Genomic DNA, 20,726 nt, shown 5'->3' on the forward strand with positions numbered 1-20,726 from the left:
TCTAGCAGCAGGACCAACCTCTGCATTGGGCGCTCGACTACTGATGGTTTGCTCAGACGTTTTCCATCCTTTTCCAGCCTTCTGTCTCCAAAGCGTATTTTTACTCTTCTCACTAGATTATCCTTGCTAACCACAGTCTCAATAACTTCTGCCATACGCCACTCATTTCTAGGCAAGTCTTCTGCTTTCTCCAACACTATATCTCCAACTTGCATGTTCCTCTTGGGGGTTAGCCAGCATTGTCTGGTTGCGATGTTAGACAAGTACTTCTTTCTCCAACGGCTCCAGAACTGTTCCGCTAAGTACTGGATATAGCGCCATCTCTTGCGAGCATACAGGTCTTCTCTGACAAATTTGCCAGGGGGTGGTAAAGCTTGGGCAGATTTCAAAGTGAGCAGATGGTTTGGGGTTAGGGGTTCAGGACTTTTAGGATCATTTAGATTGTCTATTGTCAGCGGTCGGCTATTTACAATTGCCATAGCTTTGTAGAAGAAGGTCCTTAGACAGGAATCATCCAGTCTTCCAGAAGATAAGGACAGAGTGGAATGAAGGACGCTTCTTACGGTCCTAATCTGTCTCTCCCAAACTCCTCCGGTGTGACTTGCATGAGGTGCGTTAAAGACAAAGTCACACTGCCTTTCTGCCAAGAATGCCACCAGACGGTTGTTGTCAATCCCCCTTAAAGCCTTTGCAACTCGTTCTTGGCTCCAATAAAGTTACTTCCTTGGTCACACTTTATCTGACGAACCGCTTCTCTGATGGCGATGAAACATCGCCATCAGAGGATGAAGCATCCATCAAAAATGGCAGCGCGGCAGTAGCTCGCAGCGGCCTCTCCGTAGCTCAGTAGCTCGCAGTGGCCTCGCCGGATCCAAAAATGGTGCTTTCACCATATTGCTTTCACCATATTTAGCCCGACCTTCCACAATACATGGACACCAGAGTCAGCTGTGTTCATGTGTACGACCACCAGACACTGCTACAGTACAGGCATCATGCAACCAACAATCTGCATGATGATCTTATTACCAACCTTCGCGACCTCGGCTTGCTGCGACCTCGGCCACAAAGACCAGGCCCCCAGACCTCGGTGTTACCTGATGCCGGTGGCCGGGAGAAGAGACGTCGAAAGCGCTGTTCGAGGATAATAAACTGGACTACATTCGACTCCAGGGAACCACACGGCGAGAGTTTAGAGACTGTTGCGTCTTTGTTTTCACGGAGACGTGGCTCAGCGACAGAGTTCCGGAAGCCGCCATCCAGCTAGACGGGCTAACCGTGTTTCGAGCCGACAGAAATGCAGCTCTGTGCGGTAAGACTCGCGGTGGTGGCGTGTGTGTTTATATCAACACGGAATGGTGTAAGAACTCTGTGCTTGTTTCACGCTATTGCTCATCGCTAGTGGAGTTTGTGACTGTTAGATGCAGACCTTTTTATTTACCACGGGAATTCACCACTGTTTACATCGTCGGAGTGTACATTCCACCCAGTGCTAATGCTAAGGAGGCACTGTGTGAACTCTACGGTGCTATTAGCGACCTGCAGAATGCTCACCCCGACGGATTGTTTATCATCGCCGGAGATTTCAACCATGCGCATCTCAAGACTGTGCTTCCTAAACTCCATCAGCATGTAGACTTTGCAACGAGAGGAGCGAACACGCTGGATCTTGTTTACACAAACATCCCCGGCGCGTATCGTGCGGAGCCCCGCCCCCATCTCGGATACTCAGACCACTGCTCTGTTATGTTGATTCCAGCATACAGACCGCTCGTCAGACGCTCTAAACCAATTCTGAAACAGGTGAAAACCTGGCCAGAAGGAGCTACTTCTGCTCTTCAGGACTGTTTTGAGTGCACTGACTGGGACATGTTTAGAGAGGCTGCAACCAACGGCGATTCCATTAACTTGGAGGAGTACACGTCATCAGTGACTAGCTACATCAGCAAGTGCGTTGATGATGTGACCATCTCCAAGTCCATCACTACACGCTCCAACCAGAAGCCGTGGATGACTGCAAATGTGCGTGCGCTGTTGAAACAAAGAGACTCTGCCTTCAGAACAGGGGACAAGGTGGCCTTAAAAACAGCAAGGGCCAAACTGTCTCGTGTTATCAGAGAGGCAAAGCGCGCACACGCGAAGAAAATCCACTACCACTTCCAGGACAGTGGAGACACTCAGCGCATGTGGCAGGGCATCCAGGTGATCACGAATTACAAGACCACATCACCTGCTTGTGACCGTGACGCCTCCCTCCCAGATGCGCTGAACGACTTCTACGCCCGGTTTGAGGTACAGAACAATGTGGTGGCGAGGAAGACCATCCCTCCTCCCATTGACCACGTGCTCTGTCTAACCACAGCTGAAGTGAGGAAAACTCTATGCAAAGTTAACCCACGGAAGTCTGCTGGACCAGACAACATTCCTGGCAGAGTGCTCAGGAAATGTGCAGAACAACTAGCAGATGTCTTCACTGACATCTTCAACATCTCCCTGAGCAGTAACGTTGTTCCCACGTGCCTCAAGACAACGACCATCGTTCCTGTGCCAAAGAAATCGACCGTCTCCTGCCTCAATGACTATCATCACGTCGCGCTCACTCCCATCGTGATGAAGTGCTTCGAGAGGCTCGTCATGAGGCATATCAAGACACAGCTTCCACCCTCCCTGGACCCCATGCAGTTTGCGTATCATCCAAACCGTTCCACGGACGATGCCATCTCCACAACCCTCCACCTGGCCCTCACCCACCTGGATAACAAGGACTCATATGTACGAATGCTGTTCATTGATTTCAGCTCAGCATTCAACACAATCATTCCTCAGCACCTGATCGAGAAGTTGAACCTTCTGGGCCTGAACACCTCTCTCTGCAACTGGATCCTGGATTTCCTGACTGGGAGACCTCAGGCAGTCCGGATCGGGAACAGCATCTCCAGCACCACCACACTGAGCACTGGAGCCCCTCAGGGCTGTGTGCTCAGTCCACTGCTGTTCACTCTGCTGACTCACGACTGTGCACCAACGCACAGCTCGAATCATATCATCAAGTTTGCTGATGACACGACCGTGGTGGGTCTAATCAGCAAGAACGATGAGTCAGCATATAGAGAAGAGGTGCAACGGCTAACTGCCTGGTGTGGAGCAAACAACCTGTCTCTGAACGTGGACAAAACGAAAGAGATGGTTGTGGACTTCAGGCGAGCACAGAGCGACCAATCTCCACTGATTATCGATGGATCCTCTGTGGAGATTGTCAAGAGCACCAAATTCCTTGGTGTTCATCTGGCAGACAACCTCACCTGGTCACTTAACACCAGCTCCATCACCAAGAAAGCCCAGCAGCGTCTCTACTTCCTGAGAAGGCTGAGGAAAACCCACCCACCTCCCTCCCCCCATCCTGTCCATGTTCTACAGAGGGACCATTGAGAGCATCCTGAGCAGCTGCATCACTGCCTGGTTTGGGAATTGCACCGTCTCGGATCGCAAGACCCTACAGAGGATAGTGAGGACAGCTGAGAAGATCATCGGAGTCTCTCTCCCCTCTATCATGGATATTTACACCACATGCTGCATCCGCAAAGCACACAGCATTGTGGACGATCACACACACCCCTCACACACATACTTCACCCTCCTACCATCAAGAAAACGGTTCCGAAGCATTCGGGCCGTCACAACAAGACTGTGTAACAGTTTCTTTCCACAAGCCATCAGGCTTCTCAATACAAAGAACTGAACAGAACTCACACACACTCACTTACACACACACGCACACACACACACTCACTTTGTGTGTTACTGAACTGTACAACCTGGACTAAACACAATCATCACTCATCTCGATCCACTCCACCACCACTTATCTATTTATTATTATTTATACTCGCACCTTGTACTACAGTAGAATGTTTACATGCTGTTTTTGCACTTTTTGTATTCAGTATAATGTTTACATGCTGTCTTTGCACCTCCTTGCTGCTGTTTTTTTTTGCACTACATTGCTCTGTTCTGTTTGTATTTTCTCCTGGGTATAGTTTTTACATTTCTCCTCACACAGTACTGTATATTTAAGTATACAGTAGGTTTACTAGTCGGCGCTATACTTGGTTTTTGTCTTTTGTCTTGTCTTGTGTTGTCTGTCTGCACTCTGTCTGTCTGTACTGTTCTTTTGTTTGCACTGTTTGCACCAGGTTGCACTCGATGCACTTTATGTTGTTTTGTTGTTTAGTGTAGCACCAGGGTTCCGGAGGAACGTTTTTTCGTTTTTACTGTGTACTGTGTACCACTGTGTATAGTAAAAATGACAATAAAAGCCACTTGACTTGACTTGATCTCAGACTATTAAGAAAGGAGTCCGTGGACATATCATCCAGCATCTCAATGTGGATGGCTCTGCAACAGAAACAGGTGAAAAGAAGTCCGTACCTCTTGCATGATCTACGCCCTTGTTTTGTGAAGAACGGGCCGAAACAGTCCATTCCACAGTACGTGAATGGCGGGGATGGATCTATGCGCTCTGAGGGCAGATCTGCAATTTTTTGATGTTCTGTGGGTCTGCGGTGTTTACGACATTTTATACAGTGTTGCACAAAAGAGGCTACAGTCCTGTTTACTCCTGGAATCCAGAATCCTCTTGATCTGATCTCATTGATAGTTAAGCCTTTACCTTGATGTCCAGTTTTCTCATGACAATCAGCAATAAGGAGTTTTGTTAGGTAATGTTCCTTTGGAAGGATCACCGGATGTTTGACAGAGTGTGAAACAGAAGCATTGCCGAGTCTTCCTCCCACCTTAAGCAATCCATCATGATCCACAAAGGCATCAAGATAGTGTAGCCTGTTACTGCGAGGTAGTGTCTTGTCCTTACTCAACAATGCTATCTCCTCTGGATATGTCTGACTCTGCAAGTTTTTGATAACAGTGCGCTTAGCATCCTCACGCTCCGCTACTGTACTGTGATCACTTGACTTGTCCTGTCTCACTCTACGAAGTAGGCGTGCCACTGCTTGGATGACTTTGGACCATGAAGATAACCTTGTGAGTCGGTCAGATAAACAGGTGTCCCCTCCCCTACTGTATAGGTATTCAGTGATGTAGCCTTTTTGACCTCTGGATCTCCAATTTGAAGTTGAGGGTTAACATCCACAGGAGGAGGTATATGTCTTTGCCATAAGATGTTGGGTCCAGTGAACCAGCAGGAAGTGACAAGATCATCAATACTTAGGCCTCGTGATGCATAATCGGCTGGATTCTCATCCAAGGGAATATACCGCCACTGTTGAGGAGCGGAACTGTGATGAATTCTCTGAACTCGATTCGCAACAAATGTGTGAAAGCGACGAGCTTTGTTACTGATGTAACCCAGTACCACTTGGGAGTCAGTCCAGAAATATATCTCTGCATCAGTAAGATTCATTTCTTCTTTCAGCACATCATTTACTGCAACTGACACAACCGCCGCAGTCAACTCTAACCGAGGAATTGTTGTGACTTTGAGTGGAGCTACCCTAGATTTAGCCATGAGCAAAGTACAATGGACATCACCTTGTTCATTTTCGATTCAGATGTATGAGCACTGGCCATACCCATTCGTACTGGCGTCCGAAAAGTTATGAATTTCTTTCCTTGTGTTTTTTTTAATCCCGCAGGTACAACACAACGAGGAACCTTGACCTTCACCAAGTTAGTGAGATCTGTCTTCCAGTGCTCCCACCCGGGCCGCAACACATCAGGTAAGGGATCGTCCCAGCCCATGCCATTTCTGCAGGTTTCTTGAAGAATAGCCTTTCCCTTCAGTACAAACGGTGAAAGAAACCCTAAGGGATCGAACAAGGAGGCCACAGTTGACAGTATACCTCTTCGGGTTGCAGGTTGGTCCTTAAAGTTAACACGAAATATGAAGTTGTCATTATCCAGATGCCAGTAAAGGCCTAAAGCTCTTTCCAAAGGCTCATTGGAGAGGGAAAGATCAACAGTCTTAACATCTGTTGCATGTTCAGAGGATGGTATGCTCTCTAAAACTGCCTTATTGTTAGAGACAAACTTATGCAGCCTCAAACCTCCCAGACTACAAAGATGACGTGCTTCTTGTGCCAACTGAATTCCTTTCTCTGCATTTTCAACACTGGAAACTCCATCATCCATGTAAAAATCTCGCATAATGAATTGTGAGCCTAGGGAGTGTGAATGCTCACCCTCTTTTGCAAGATGCTTCAATCCAAAGTTGGCACACCCAGGGGACGACGAGGCACCAAAAAGATGTACTCTCATTCAAAAGGTTTGAGGTGGTAAGTTGACATCTCCATTTCTCCACCAAAGGAATCGTAAGTAGTCTCGATCTGCTTTGTCGACATGGAACTGGTGAAACATTCTTTCGATATTACACATCAAAGCAACTGGATGATGTCTGAACCTTAAAAGAATTCCAACCAGGCTATTTATCAGGTCAGGGCCTGTGAGCAAATGGTCATTTAGGCTGGCTCCCTTTTATCTGGCAGAACAGTCGAAGACTATGCGAATTTTCCGGGCTTCTTTGAGTGATACACCCCGTGATGGGGGATGTACCATTTTTCTCCCTCCTTTCCTTCATCCAGGTCTCCTTCAGCGTCTCCGTTTTCTATGATCTCCTCCATGAACTTTACATAATGTTCTTTATACTCTTTATCCTTCTCTAATCTCCTCTTGAGATGTTGAAGTCTTACCACTGCAAGGGGTTTGTTATCTGGAAGGAATGGTCTCTGCCTGAAAGGAAGGGGCATTTCTAAGTGATTGTCCTTGTTCATTTTGACATTTTCTTCTAGTCTGTTCAAGAACACAATGTCCTCCTGAGACACTGCCTTTGTGTTTTCATTAGTGTCCTTGAAATCTGACTCTAGTAATTTAATAAGATCTGCTGGTGTAACACTTCCTCATTCCACCACCACGTCTCTTTGTCTTCCTTTCTATTTCCAGATCCCACCAAGTACTTTTCTAGCTGCCTTCCTCATCACTTCTGCAGTAGTTTCCCAATCATCCAGCACCTCTTCACCACCACCGCATTTGCAGTGGTCGAATAGTGTTCAGGGGAAGACCTGCCAGCAGAGAGCTGCAGTAGTCCAGTCTTGAAATGACAAGAGACTGAACAAGCACCTGGGCAGCCTGTATGGACAGAAATGGTCGAATCCTTCGGATGTTATAGAGAAGGAATCGACAAGAACGAGCAACATTAGCGGCATGTGGGAAGAAGGATAGTTCATTGTCCATAGTTACCCCAAGGTTACGAGCAGTGGCTGAAGGGGAGAGCAAAGAGTCATGAAGTGTTATTTGGAGATCTTGACCTGGAGATGAATCACCTGGGATGACCAGCAGTTCTGTTTCACTGGGGTTGAGATCAGACGGCCTACAGTTAAGAGATACAAAGCCTGACAGCGTGGTGTGCCACCAACAACCTGACCCTCAATGCCACGAAGACTAAAAAGAAGTCTAAAGAAGTCTACATAAATAGAACTGAGGTAAATCTCTTGAGGGTTCTTGGGAGTTCACATCTCTGAGGATCTGTCCTGGCACCAGAACACTTCAGCTCCGGTTAGGAAGGCACAACAACACCAAGATCCAAGATGATGCCGGTGAGGTCGGCTGCCGTCACGACTGCTTTGTTTTTTTTTTGTTTTTTTTTATATTTATTTACTATTATATCATATCTACTATTTTCTTTATACTAGACGGCTATCATTACATATGTTGCTTCTTCTATCTACCTTGGGAATTCAGCTTGGTCATAGTCAGTGCCGTTTATATTCCACCTCAAGCAGACACGGACACTGCAGTATGGGAGTTACACAAGATCATAATGCTACACCAAACACAGCATCGGAATGCTATGTTTTTAATTGTGGTGGGAGACTTTAACAGTGCCAACCTGAGGCACGCACTGCTTCCGGCAGCACATCACCTGCCCCACATGTTCAGGCGCAACTCTGATGACATTTACATTTACATTTGTGGCATTTAGCAGACGCCCTTATCCAGAGCGACGTACAAAAGTGCTTTGAGTCTCTAGTAATGAATAAATCTACACTGGTACGCAAGATTACAAACTTAATATAAATATAACTCGAATTCTACAAACTTGGAAAGTGCTAATGTAGGTATTTCAGGAAGAGGTAGGTTTTCAGTCTTCGTTTGAAGATAGTCAGGGACTCTGCTGTACGGACATCTAGGGGAAGTTCATTCCACCACCTCCGTGCCAGAACAGAGAAGAGCCTTAAAGTGACTTACCTCTCATTCTGAGAGAAGGAGGTACCAATCGAGCAGTGCTGGAGGATCTCAGACAGCCTGGTGCAGTGCGAGATGTGATGAGGTCACTGAGGTAAGATGGTGCTGGTCCATTTTTGGCCTTGTAGGCAAGCATCAGTGTTTTGAATCTGATACGTGCAGCTACTGGAAGCCAGTGAAGGGTGCGCAGCAGTGGGGTGGTGTGGGAAAACTTGGGCTGATTGAACACAAGTCGTGCAGCTGCGTTTTGGATCATTTGCAGTGGACGAATAGCGTTCAGGGGAAGACCTGCCAGCAAAGAGTTGCAGTAGTCAAGTCTTGAAATGACAAGAGACTGAACAAGCACCTGGGCAGCCTGTATGGACAGAAATTGTCGAATTCTTCGGATGTTATAGAGAAGAAATCGACAAGAACGAGCAACATTAGCGACATGTGGGAAAAAAGACAGTTCATTGTCCATAGTTACCCCGAGGTTACGAGCAGTGGCTGAAGGGGAGAGCAGAGAGACATGAAGTGTTATTTGGAGATCTTGACCTGGAGATGAATCACTTGGGATGATCAGCAGTTCTGTTTTGCTGGGGTTGAGTTTTAGTTGGTGAGCACTCATCCATAAAGATATGTCTGACAAGCATGCTGAGATCCGAGCGGAAGCTGTGGTGTCTGATGGAGGGAAAGAAAAGATTAAGGATTCCTATGTGTACTTGGGACAAGCCTGTCAAACAATCACATCAAATACCAACTATCAACCATCTCTCAGCTCAAAGTCACCATATTCTTCTCTGGTAGTCTGCGTGTGTAAGAAAGATGGAACTCTCCACCTCTGCTGTTACTACCGGGAGTTAAATAAGATTCCGTTCCAGACAGACACTCAATACCCTAAATACAGGACATGTTTTTTAGTCCTTGGTTCAGATAAAGCCTATCAAAAGGGTATTTTAGAGGAATCCAGCTGACCTCTCACTGTGTTTATAACAATGTGGGGATTATTTGAATGGGTAAGGGTCCCTTTTGTATTGTCCAATGCACCTGCCAAATTTCAAAGGAGCATGGAGGAGTGCCTGAGAGAACTGTGTGATGAGGTGTGTCTATTTACTGCATTCAAAAACATTTGATAATCATCTTCAGGATCTTAAAAGGTTATTGCAGGGTTACCAAAAGAGCACAGAGTGGCTATTCTCCACTGACAATCGATGAATCCTCAGTGGAGATCATCAAGAGCACCAAATTCCTTGGTGTTCATCTGTCGGAGAACCTCACCTGGCCACTTAACACCAGCTCCATCACCAAGAAAGCCCAGCAGCGTCTTTACTTCCTTAGAAGGCTGAGGAAAGCTCATCTTCCCACCTCCATCTTGACCATGTTCTACAGGGGGACCATTGAGAGCATCCTGAGCAACTGCAACACTGCCTGGTTTGGGAACTGCACCGTCTCGGATTGCAAAACCCTACAAAGGATCGTGAGGACAGCTGAGAAGAGTCTCTCTCACCTCCATCATGGACATATACCTCACATTCTGCATCCGCAAAGCCAACAGCATTGTGGATGACCCCACACACCCCTCACACACACTCTTCACCCTCCTACTATCAGGAAAGTGGTTCCGAAGCATTCAGGCAGTCACATCCAGACTGTGTAACAGTTTCTCCCCTCAAGCCATCAGGCTCCTCAATACACAGAACTAAACTCACACACACACACACACACACACACACACACACACACACACACACAAACTGGGTGTTACCTAACTGGACAACATGAACTTAACACACACTCATTATTCATCTCAATCCATTCCACCACAATGTATATATTATTATTAATACTTAACCATATTACACAGTTTACATGCTGTTTTTTACACCTCTTGAATGCTGCTGCTGCTGTTTCTGCAAATACTCTTGTTTATAGTCTATATAGTTCTCTTTGGACAGTACTGTATATTCAGAGTATACAGTAGGTTTACTGGTCGGTGCTATCTTGGGGTATGTGTATTGTCCCACACTGTCTTGTGTTGTCTTGTGTTGTATGTTTGTCTGATCTGTTTGTCTGTCTGTCTGTACTGTCTGTCTGTACTGTTTTTTTGTCTGCACTCGATGCACTTTATGTAGCTTTGTGTTGTGTTGTAGCTTAATGTTGTTTATTTTAGCACCAGGGTTCTGGAGGAATGTTGTCTCATTTTTACTGTGTACTGTATACCACTGTGTATAGTACAAATGACAATAAAAGCCTCTTGACTTGACTCTTGACTCTTGTAGAGCTGCTCACATCAGTTGCAGAGATCCCCAAGGACATTTTAAGACAAGCTCAAGAAGATGATCCTGAAATAAAAGAAGCTTTGATGTGACTTAAATCAAAATCCTGGCATATAAACAGGAGTCAGGGCAAAAAGGATCGGGGACTGATAAGGGAAAAAGACAGCCTGGATGAGCATGGACTCTTGTTCCAGAAAACAGCACCCTGGCATCAGCTGGTATTGCCAAATAAATATAATAACCTTGTTTATACGGAGTAACATCAAGACATGGGCCATCTAGGACCAAATGAGTGCTGAACTTGATCATTAGATTTTATTGGTCCCACATCCAAAAGGTAGTGGAACACTACATCACATGCGTTTGCAGTTGACTGAGAAGCATCCAAACAGGGTAAACCTGAGCTCCTCTGACTAATATCACTACAACTTATCTATTTCAGCTGGTCTCTATTGACTTTTTACATCTAGAGTAGTGTAAAGAAGGTTATGAATACATTTAGGTTGTAATGGACCTCTTTACACAGTTTGCTCAAGCATATGTATGCAGAAACAAGATTGCCAGGAGAGCTGTGGAGATGCTAAACGGTGGGTTTAAGAGGGAGAAGATCAGGTGTCATCTTCAAGAGGAGATGTTGGAAAAACAGATGATGCTGAAAGGATTGACCCAGGAGACTTCTTTGCAACCAGTTTGCAAAAGAGTATTTCCTTTGAGAAACAAAAAAAGCACAAAAAACAGTTTATTTACAATACTTTCGGTCAGCCTAGCACTGTAGATGGTTAAGTTGCTGAGTTAAATAAGAAGAAAATGGTTTTACTATGTTAATAATGGTAAAGTTCAATAATAAAAAATAAAAAAACAAACAAAAAAAAATCTAAGTTTTATCTTTGTTTATTTAGTAGCTACTCCATTCCATCAGATAACACTTTCAAAGTAGATTGTTTCTATGGTTAAAGGTTTCTATAGTGAAAGTACAGATTCCTGTTGAAAAAACAGTGATGGTTGAAGATCATGTGCACAGTGATGTCTGCTGCAAACACTCTGCATTGATAAGGAGATAAATGTTGTGTGTGTGGCATGTAAATGTATAGCACGAGTACTAGAAATGTTATATCACTGGCTCCTTACAAAGAAATAATCATATACAGTAGGTATTGTATTCTGAGAATGTCAGACCTACATTCTATTTTAGAAGGGAGAATGTGGAAATATTTTGATAGAAGATTTGTGATAGACTTTGTATAAGAAGCTAGCCCACCCCCAAATATATTAGTTATTTTTTTGTAATGTCTGTTTGATAATTCTTCCATCTTAGTATAAGTATTTAGCGCAAGCACATATTTGTATACTCATAGCTAGGCGATTGGTGTCCAAAAGGTGGCAGTAGCCAGAAGGAGAATCCCCAGAGTTGCCCTGAAAGTGAAGAAGAAAAGTTAGAAGCGCACGCAAAGTTTTTTTTTTTTTTAGATTAGTTGCATTAGTACTGTCGTCCTGTAAGAAGCTGTGGTAAAACCTGTCTCTGGTAACAAATATGCTTGCTGTATAAAAAGAACCCAAATCAATCACACGCTTGTTGCCTTCTTCAAGTGTGCTACAACAGGAACCTTGTTGAACTTTATTTAGCTTCCCGTAAATGCCTATGGCAGTTGCTGGAGGCCCACGATCTCTGTGACATATGGAGAAATTTATATAAGAAACAGAGACAGTACACGTTGGCCCACACTGCATAGACAAGATGCTCTCCCTGGCGAGATTAGATAGATTCTATTGTTTTAAGCATCAACTGACTTTTTGTTACAAAGTGTTTAATTTTTCCAGTAGGCATCTCAAATTACTGCATGGTTTAGTGCACCATCAGTAAAAAGAATATAAAACCTAAAAGTGCCTCCAGCGTTTGGAGGCCACAGGAAATCGAGGGCATATTGAAGTCCTCAAAAGTAAAAAAGCCAAAATGAACGACCTGTTCGACACTACAGTACAGGGGGCGCTATTCCACTCACGCTTTAAAAGCGTTACTGAGATGGATGCTACTTCTAAGTTCTTCTTCATTTTAGAACAAAAGAATGGACAGAAAAGATTTATACATGCTGTGTGAACAGAATCAGGAGAACTCGTGTCAGAGCCTTCTAAAATTTGCCAGCAAACAGTCAGCTTCTACTCAAAGCTGTATAGCAGTGAGCGGTCAGGGGCACAGGTAGTGGAGGAGAGCTTTCTCAAAGACCTACCTAAGCTCACAGAGTCAGTGGCCAGGGAGTTGGACAGGAAGCTGACACTGGCTGAGATTCAGGAGGCTCTCCAAGGCATGGAGAACGGGGCCAGGAGCCAGGTATTGATGGTCTCCCTGTTGAGTTTTTTAAGGCGTTCTGGGCAGTAATAGGATAGGATGTGCTGGAGGTCCTAAAGGACAGTGTTACGGGAGGTCAGCTCCCATCAAGCTGCAGGAGAGCTGTCCTGACCCTGCTGCCAAAGAAGGGAGACCTGGCCCACCTAAAGAACTGGTGCCCAGCGTCACTACTGTGCACTGACTGCAAGCTGCTGTCAAAAGCATTAGCCTCGAGACTGATGAAGGTGATGGAGCAAATCATTCACCATGACCAGACGTACTGTGTGCTGTCTCCAGGCTATTGGGTGTGTAGACTGGTCTGATTTTTCTAGACCAGGAAAAGGCTTTTGATCGGGTTGAGCATGAATATTTGTGGAAGGTGCTGGAAAGCTTTGGGTTCAACCCTGGTTTCATAGCCATGATCAAGGTGTTGTACCGTGAAATTGAGTGTGTACTGAAGGTTAACAGTGGTTTATGTGCTCCTTTTAGAGTGTACAGAGGGATCAGACAAGAGACTGTCAAGAATGCTGTACACTCTAATAATCGAACCTCTTTTAATAAATTTGAGAAATCGTCTTTCTGGTTTTTATATTTCACATGCCAATGCTTTACTTTACTTGTCAGCACATGCAGACGACTTGGCTGTAACAGAGCCAACACTGCCAGGAGACCTGGTGTGGAAAAAAGGGGGTTTTAAATACTTGGGTGTCTACCTGGGGAGTGACGGGTTTTTAAATAAAAACTGGAAATGCACTGTAGAGCACATTAAGGGCAGACTGAGCAGGTAGAAGTGGCTGGTTTCAAAGATGTCCTACAGGGGGCGAACGCTGGTGATAAATAACCTGGCAGTGTCGTCTCGGTGGCACAAGCTGGCATGCCTGATCCACCGCCAAACCTGCTAGCAAGCATCCAGGCCCTGCTTGTTGACTTCTTCTGGGATGGTCTTCACTGGATTCTGCAGAGTGTCCTCCATCTGCCCAAGGAGGAAGGGGGGCAAGGGCTGGCATATCCAGAGCGACCACCCCCACACTGTCCAGAGCTTTGATCTCCTCAAAGATCCTCATACTCCGGGAGCTGGTGAACGTTGCAGGGACAGACCTATCACGAGGGAAGCTGCTCTACAGGGCCTGTGTTAAGGTTTTAAATAAGAATAAACTGAGTGGGAGGGTGGACCCCCAGTGGAGAAATGTTCTTGGTTTTAATGATGATATTAAACCAGAGTGGAGACACTGTACAAACCACCATTAACCAAAAAAGCTGCTGAACTCCAGTGGAGGATTTTACACTGCATCATCTCTGTCAACTCTTTTATTAGTATTTAAACCCTGATGTTCTACAGGGCGGTCCGTTCTGTTCACAAAGAGAAACTTTTTAAAACTTTTTTTAAGTGTTTTTAAAACTTTTACTCACTGCTCCAGGTTACAGTCACTGTTTCAGCTTTAAAACCTATTTTAAATTCCTTTAATGTGATTTTACTCTTCAGTGTTTTATTCTTGGTTTTAAGTACAGCAGGAGAAACAGGTTTATGTGCCACTGATTAATTTTATTTTTGGTCAAGCAAAAATGGCCACATACCCGAGCAGAAAGAACAAAGTGGCTCAAAACACTGACTGTGATGCAAACAGAATTTTCTCCTGGTTGATAAAATCGAGGATTGTGGTTTATTTGAATGTTTATAAGTGTGTGGGGGATCTGAAGATGTTTGAGGATGTGTGGTGTCGTAATGAAGCTCTGTGTTCGGTGAAAGAAGAAAAATTACACTTTGCACGAGAACTGAACTAAACAATCACACACACACACACACACACACACACACACACACACACACACCCCTTCCCCCCAACATTTAACTGTCATTGTCTGTTTTTATTTATGTCTATTTAATATTTTATTTATTTATTAATCTATTTATATATTTATTTATCTAATGGGTCAAGCTGATACCACATGGTATATAACGTGTTAAATAAAAGGATTGTAAAAAAAAAAAGTCTCTCTCTCTCTCTCTCTCTCTCTCTCTCTCTCTCTCTCTCTCTCTCTCTCTCCTCATGTCCAGCCCCAACACCTTTTCTTTATGAGGAGCTTTTTCATCTGCTGCCATTTGTACCCTGTTCAAACAGCAGGAACAAAGAAAATACATGTGGAGAGTCTCACACACACACACACACACACACACTTTTCTCCCACCTGATAATAGGGGCCGAGATCAAGTGGTACAATTACCTGTGATGGTGTGTGTTCATTCACTCGGCCCTGTGTGGGAGTGAGAAAGAGAGGAACGAGAGAGAGAGGGGGGGGATATAGAGAGAGAATAAAAGAAGGAGAGCTGGAGAGAGAGAGAGAGAGAGAGAGAGAGAGAGAGAGAGAGAGAGAGAAAGAAAGAATGCTAATTTCTGTGCTAATTTTTATAGTCTCTTTGTGAATCTCATACACACAAACACACTGCTGATGTGTAATAGAATTTCTTTCTCCACTTTTCCTCTCTTAATCTTCAGAAATAACGTGTGTGTGTGTGTGTGTGTGTGTGTGTGTGTGTGAGAGAGAGATAGACAGAAGATAAGAACTTTATTACTGTGCACACAAAGACAATCTCAGTGTGCTGCTGTAATGTCTATATGAATGATCTTTAATAATTTACACACACACACACACACACACACACACACACACACACACACACACACAGCTGAATCCTGTGCTCTGATTGGTCAGGGGTTTAGGGGTTTTCTATAAAAGCAGCTCTGACAGGATTGCATTTTAAGCCTTCACTCTGATACGTGATCGTTTCCATAGTAACGGCAGAAATGTGCCACTCCACTAATCATACACTGGATGTATATTGGTGTAATTGTTGCTATTGTGAAGTTTTTCCAAAGTTTTTTTTTCCAATTCATCCCAAAGTTGTTGGAGCTCTATAGCAGGAGATCTTCCACTCCATCCCATGGAAAGCAGATCTTCATGGAGCTGGCTTTGTGCACTTTTTGTCATGCCAGAGGAGGTTTGGGTCTCCTAGTTCAAGTGATGACCAAATTTAATGCTACCTCCAAAGACACCTGATAAAACTGTGTCTCTCTGACAGAAAGATGTCCCAATATATCTGGGTACACAGTGTTACAATAACTTTGACTCATGCTAATGGAGTGTTCACACAGTGGAGATGTGTGAGGGACAATAAGAGTGACAGTGAAGTTCCTGTAAGAACATTTGGTCCTTTATAAATAGTCCGAGGCATGAGACGGTGGCGTGAAGGGAATTAGGTGACACGGTGAAGGACACAACGTTGCTGCACACCTATCCTGTATTTCCTCTACGACCCGAGCTGCCCTCATTCACTATTAAAGCTTTCCATCTTAATTTATAGCATTAATATTCACTTCTACACCCAAAACAGCGCAGGAACTCAGCAGCAGCAGCAGCAGCAGCAGCAGCATTATTTCAGGAGGATAATGACTCCTGAGAGCAAAAGAAGTGTAAATATCAACAAATAATAAAACACATAGCACATAAACATTTAGTGATCTACTTTACAAGGGCTTTATAATAATTTACAGAATAAATCATAATAATTTACTCCTGATTTTATGGTGTTTAACAGTGTAGAATTTACACAGTGTAAATATTCACAAGCAGGAATTCACACTGTAACATTTGTGATGGTATTATTTAACCTACTCATTTACAGTGTAAACTTTCCGAGGTAGAAACTTTACAGTGATTTAAGGAGGAAACTTCATGGTTTTCCGTGTGTGTAAAATATTTTAATTAACTTTAAAAACTTTATAAATGTTTTAATTATTAAAAATTAATATATTTTATGTGATGATTTATAGTGCAAACTAAAGTGACCTACATTGTGAACTTTTTTATTATTTACAATATAATAAAATCTATATTATGAAGAATCACACTGTAACAGTGTTCTTTTTCAGGTAATATACATTGTAAACTTTATGGTGATTAAAAGTGTAAACTTGACTAATTAACATCCAGGATGACTTTATTTAATTCTTGTTTACAGTATAAACATTGTATATTTTAAAGATGTTTAGTGCAAAAAAAATCATATAATAAATAGCTTTCACGTTTTTTTATTAATAGTAATATTATTATGCAATACCACCTTTTTATCTTATTTTATTTTTTTAATAAAAATGTGCAATTGGAAGCTTCTGTCACCAAAACAATTCCTTGTAAGTAAAAACATACTTGGCAAAAAAACTCTTTTTGATTCTAAATATGCATAAATAATATTATTTTAAATAAAAAAAAAATTATTATAACAGCTTTACTGCTAGTGAAAGTAAATGGAGCTGGGTGGAGATTGAGATGTGAAGGTGCTGATCCACATTCCAGTGCTCAGCTGTAATCAGGCCATCGACTCGGTTTCACAGCACACAGCGTGAGGTATCGATCCACTGCCTCAGGGTTTCTCGGATTTCCTCAACAGAGTGATGCTGATGTTCATGTGTTTTCCGTCATAAGTGCAGGTTGAAGGGTATGTAACAATCACCCTCTGTACAATATGACGCCTCACATGCTCCAGAAAGCTCAGATCTATCCTGAGACATGAATAAAACTCACACCATGTCCCTGAACCTGAACATAAATTCATTAGTTTGCTAGAACTCTGCGAACCTCGAAGTGGAGAGGAAATAAAATTAGCCTGTCGTTCTTCAGACGATTCATGCAGATGGAGTTATTATAAAGTCCATTTTCCAATGATTGACCTTTCTGTAGGAGACGTGTGGCACAAAGCTGAGTTCCAGTTCCTGAAGATTACAGCCGAGCTCACTTCGAGGAGATTCAGGATTTTGATAAACAGCTTCTGTAACCTATTTCATTTATTAAACCTCATATTTTTTAGATCAATTTATATTTAATGCACACAAATCAACTTACTGTTCTTAATTACTTTATAGCAGCTATAAACGTAATTACAAGTGTTCTAAACTTCTTTCTTTAAGTCTATCTGACCTCCCAAACAATGACTACACAATGACTACACTATCTCTCACAGAACAACCTCGATGATCCGAACCAGTCTGGGTTCAAAGCAAAACATTCCACAGAGACGGCCCTTTTGGCTGTTTCTGAGAAACTGCATGCTGCTCGATCAGCCAAGCTGTCATCTGTACTTATCCTCCTCGACCTTTCAGCAGCATTTGAGACAGTCAACCACAAGACTCTCATCTAGCCTCAGGAGCTTCGGAACAGCATGGTGATGGTTTGCTTCCTACCTGGAAGGTCGCTCATACCAGGTAACATGGAGGAGATCCACATCTGCCCCATGCAGACTCTCCACTGGTGTCCTACAAGGCTCGGTACTTGGTTCCCCTTCTCTTCTCCCTCTATAGCCACTCTATTGGTGGAGTCATATTCTCAAATGGGTTTTCTTAACACTGCTATGCAGATGACACTCAACCCTTTTGCTGGTCAGCAGTTCTGTTTTGCTGGGGTTGAGTTTTAGTTGATGAGCACTCATCCATAAAGATCTGTCTGTCAAGCATGCCGAGATCTGAGCGGAAGCTGTGGTATCTGAGGTCAAGCTTTTCGAATAACTCTCCACTGCTCACCACCTCGAGTTAACTCTGGACAATCAACTGTCCTTCTCCTAACATGTTGCTAATGTGGCTTTACAACATCAACATAGACTACATCTTCCCTCAAGCCATCAGGCTCCTCAACAAACAACTGAACTGAACACACACACACACACACACACACACACACACACACACACACACACAACTGTGTGACTGATCTGCACAAACCGGACTCAACACACACTCATACTCACTTCGTGTGACTGTAATCTGATTTATATTAAGTGTGTAATCTTGTGTATCAGTGTAGATTTATTCATTGCTAAAGACTCAAAGCACTTTTGTACGTTGCTCTGGATAAGGGCGTCTGCTAAATGGTGCAAATGTAATTGTAGACTTCTTCCATAAACATTATACACCATATGGGTTTGATTGGATGATCTTTTGCTGTAAAGCTCTAACTGAACTACCTTACTGAGACCCTACTAAACACCTTTGTGATGCATTGGTGGGCCGTGTATTTGGTACCTGGTCCTTCAGTGAGGACGTACCCGACTTAATCCACCTCTTAATACACCACTATCACGTTGCAATTATAGAAACCATCAATACAATACAAACACACAATATAACGACACGTGGCATTACAGAGAGATGTTTCACATCTGGAGGTAAAAACCATTTTACTAAAACAACAAACCCAGTTACACTCCAAACCTCTACACTACAACCACAACTGTGCACCTACAACATCTGGAGCAGTTCACAATCAATATTTGTCTAATAACATGACAGAAAGATTTAAATGTAAATAAAATTCAACCTACTCACCAGAGATGCAGACTCATAATGTGCAGCGCCCCCCAGAGGCTGTAATCCAGTGCTTAAGGTGTTTGACTTCTGAGCAGAAGGTCATGAGTTCAAATCCCACCACCACGAATCTTAAGTCCGATAATCCCCAACTGTTTAGGTGTATGAATATGATAAGTGTAAGTTGCTCTGGATAGGGGCATCTGCAAAATGCTGTAAATGCAGAATAAATCACCACCTCCTGACCAATCAGAGTGCAGAATTGCAGTTATGGTGTTTTTGATTAAGACAGATTGATTAAGCAGAAAGCAAGTTTTGTGTACACAAGATTCAGCTGAGACGACCATCACTGAAGCAGCAGAGTGATGGATAATCAGGAGCATCACCACACACACCCACACACACACGCAGTCTGACACACACTCGGGACACGTTTCACCAGTGCAGTCCGTCACTCTGCCGTCGTCTTTTATCCTAATTACGTCTGGCTCAGAGTGGGACTGAAGCCCAAGGTGTTGGTTTGTAACTCATCACTGATGTGAGAGGTGTGTGTGTGTGTGTGTGTGTGTGTAACAGCAGAGCTGGCAGGAATCCACATCTTCAAGACTGAAGGATTAGAGGAGATGTAAGGTTGATTAGATCGCTCTGTGTCTTGGGGTTGCAGCTTTTGCCCCAGAGCTGGTTTCATTTCACTCTTCTCTGAAACTGGATCTTCTCTTGCCCATGGGTCCTAAAACCCAATCTGCCCTTTTTTATGTTGCTTTTTTCTCCCACGCCCAGAACTGACTGGAGAGCTTCTTAGCATTTTGTTGCATGAGAAACTCTTTTGAAGCATCATTTGCTCCTCCTTCTGGAACACCTGAATTAAGGATGGAGAGAAGGATGAATCTTTAAGACCCAAGTGGTGATGATTTGATATTTAGATTAGAGACTAGATTAGGCTGGAGCTCTACAGATCTCCAGAGTGAAATAAACTGAGAGTTGTTCCTCAGGCACCCCTTTTGATGAGATTAGACAGATTAATGTTTGGAAATCATTAATGTTCAAACTCAGATGATGGTGTGTTTGAAGAACATTGAATATTAATGTTTTATAAACTGGACTGGTGTTTACTGTGTGTGTCCATGCTGAGTAATAATCTATTAATAATCCAGCTTTTTCCAACAGAATACACCATCATCAAATCAAATTACATTTTATTTGTCACATACACATACATGCAGTGAAATGCTTTGTACGAGTGTCCGGCATGAGGGAACAGGATGGGGGGGTGATAAAATAATAAAACAAGGGAAAAAAAGAATGCAGATAAATTAAAACAATAAACTATGGTATATATAAAAATATATGTAAAGATAAAGATATATATATATATATTAGGAAAAATCTGAAAAATTGTATATACAGGGTATGTTTATGTACAGTAACAGGCCATGCTTATGTACAGTAGACAATAATCACATAAGGTGGTTGATGTGATTGTCTTTAAAGCGAACGTGTGCGGTATGGTGTGGTATAAGTGAACTTGTGCGGTATGGT

The sequence above is a fragment of the Silurus meridionalis genome, chromosome 8 (assembly GCF_014805685.1).
Source record: "Silurus meridionalis isolate SWU-2019-XX chromosome 8, ASM1480568v1, whole genome shotgun sequence".
NCBI classification, from domain to species: Eukaryota; Metazoa; Chordata; class Actinopteri; order Siluriformes; family Siluridae; genus Silurus; species Silurus meridionalis.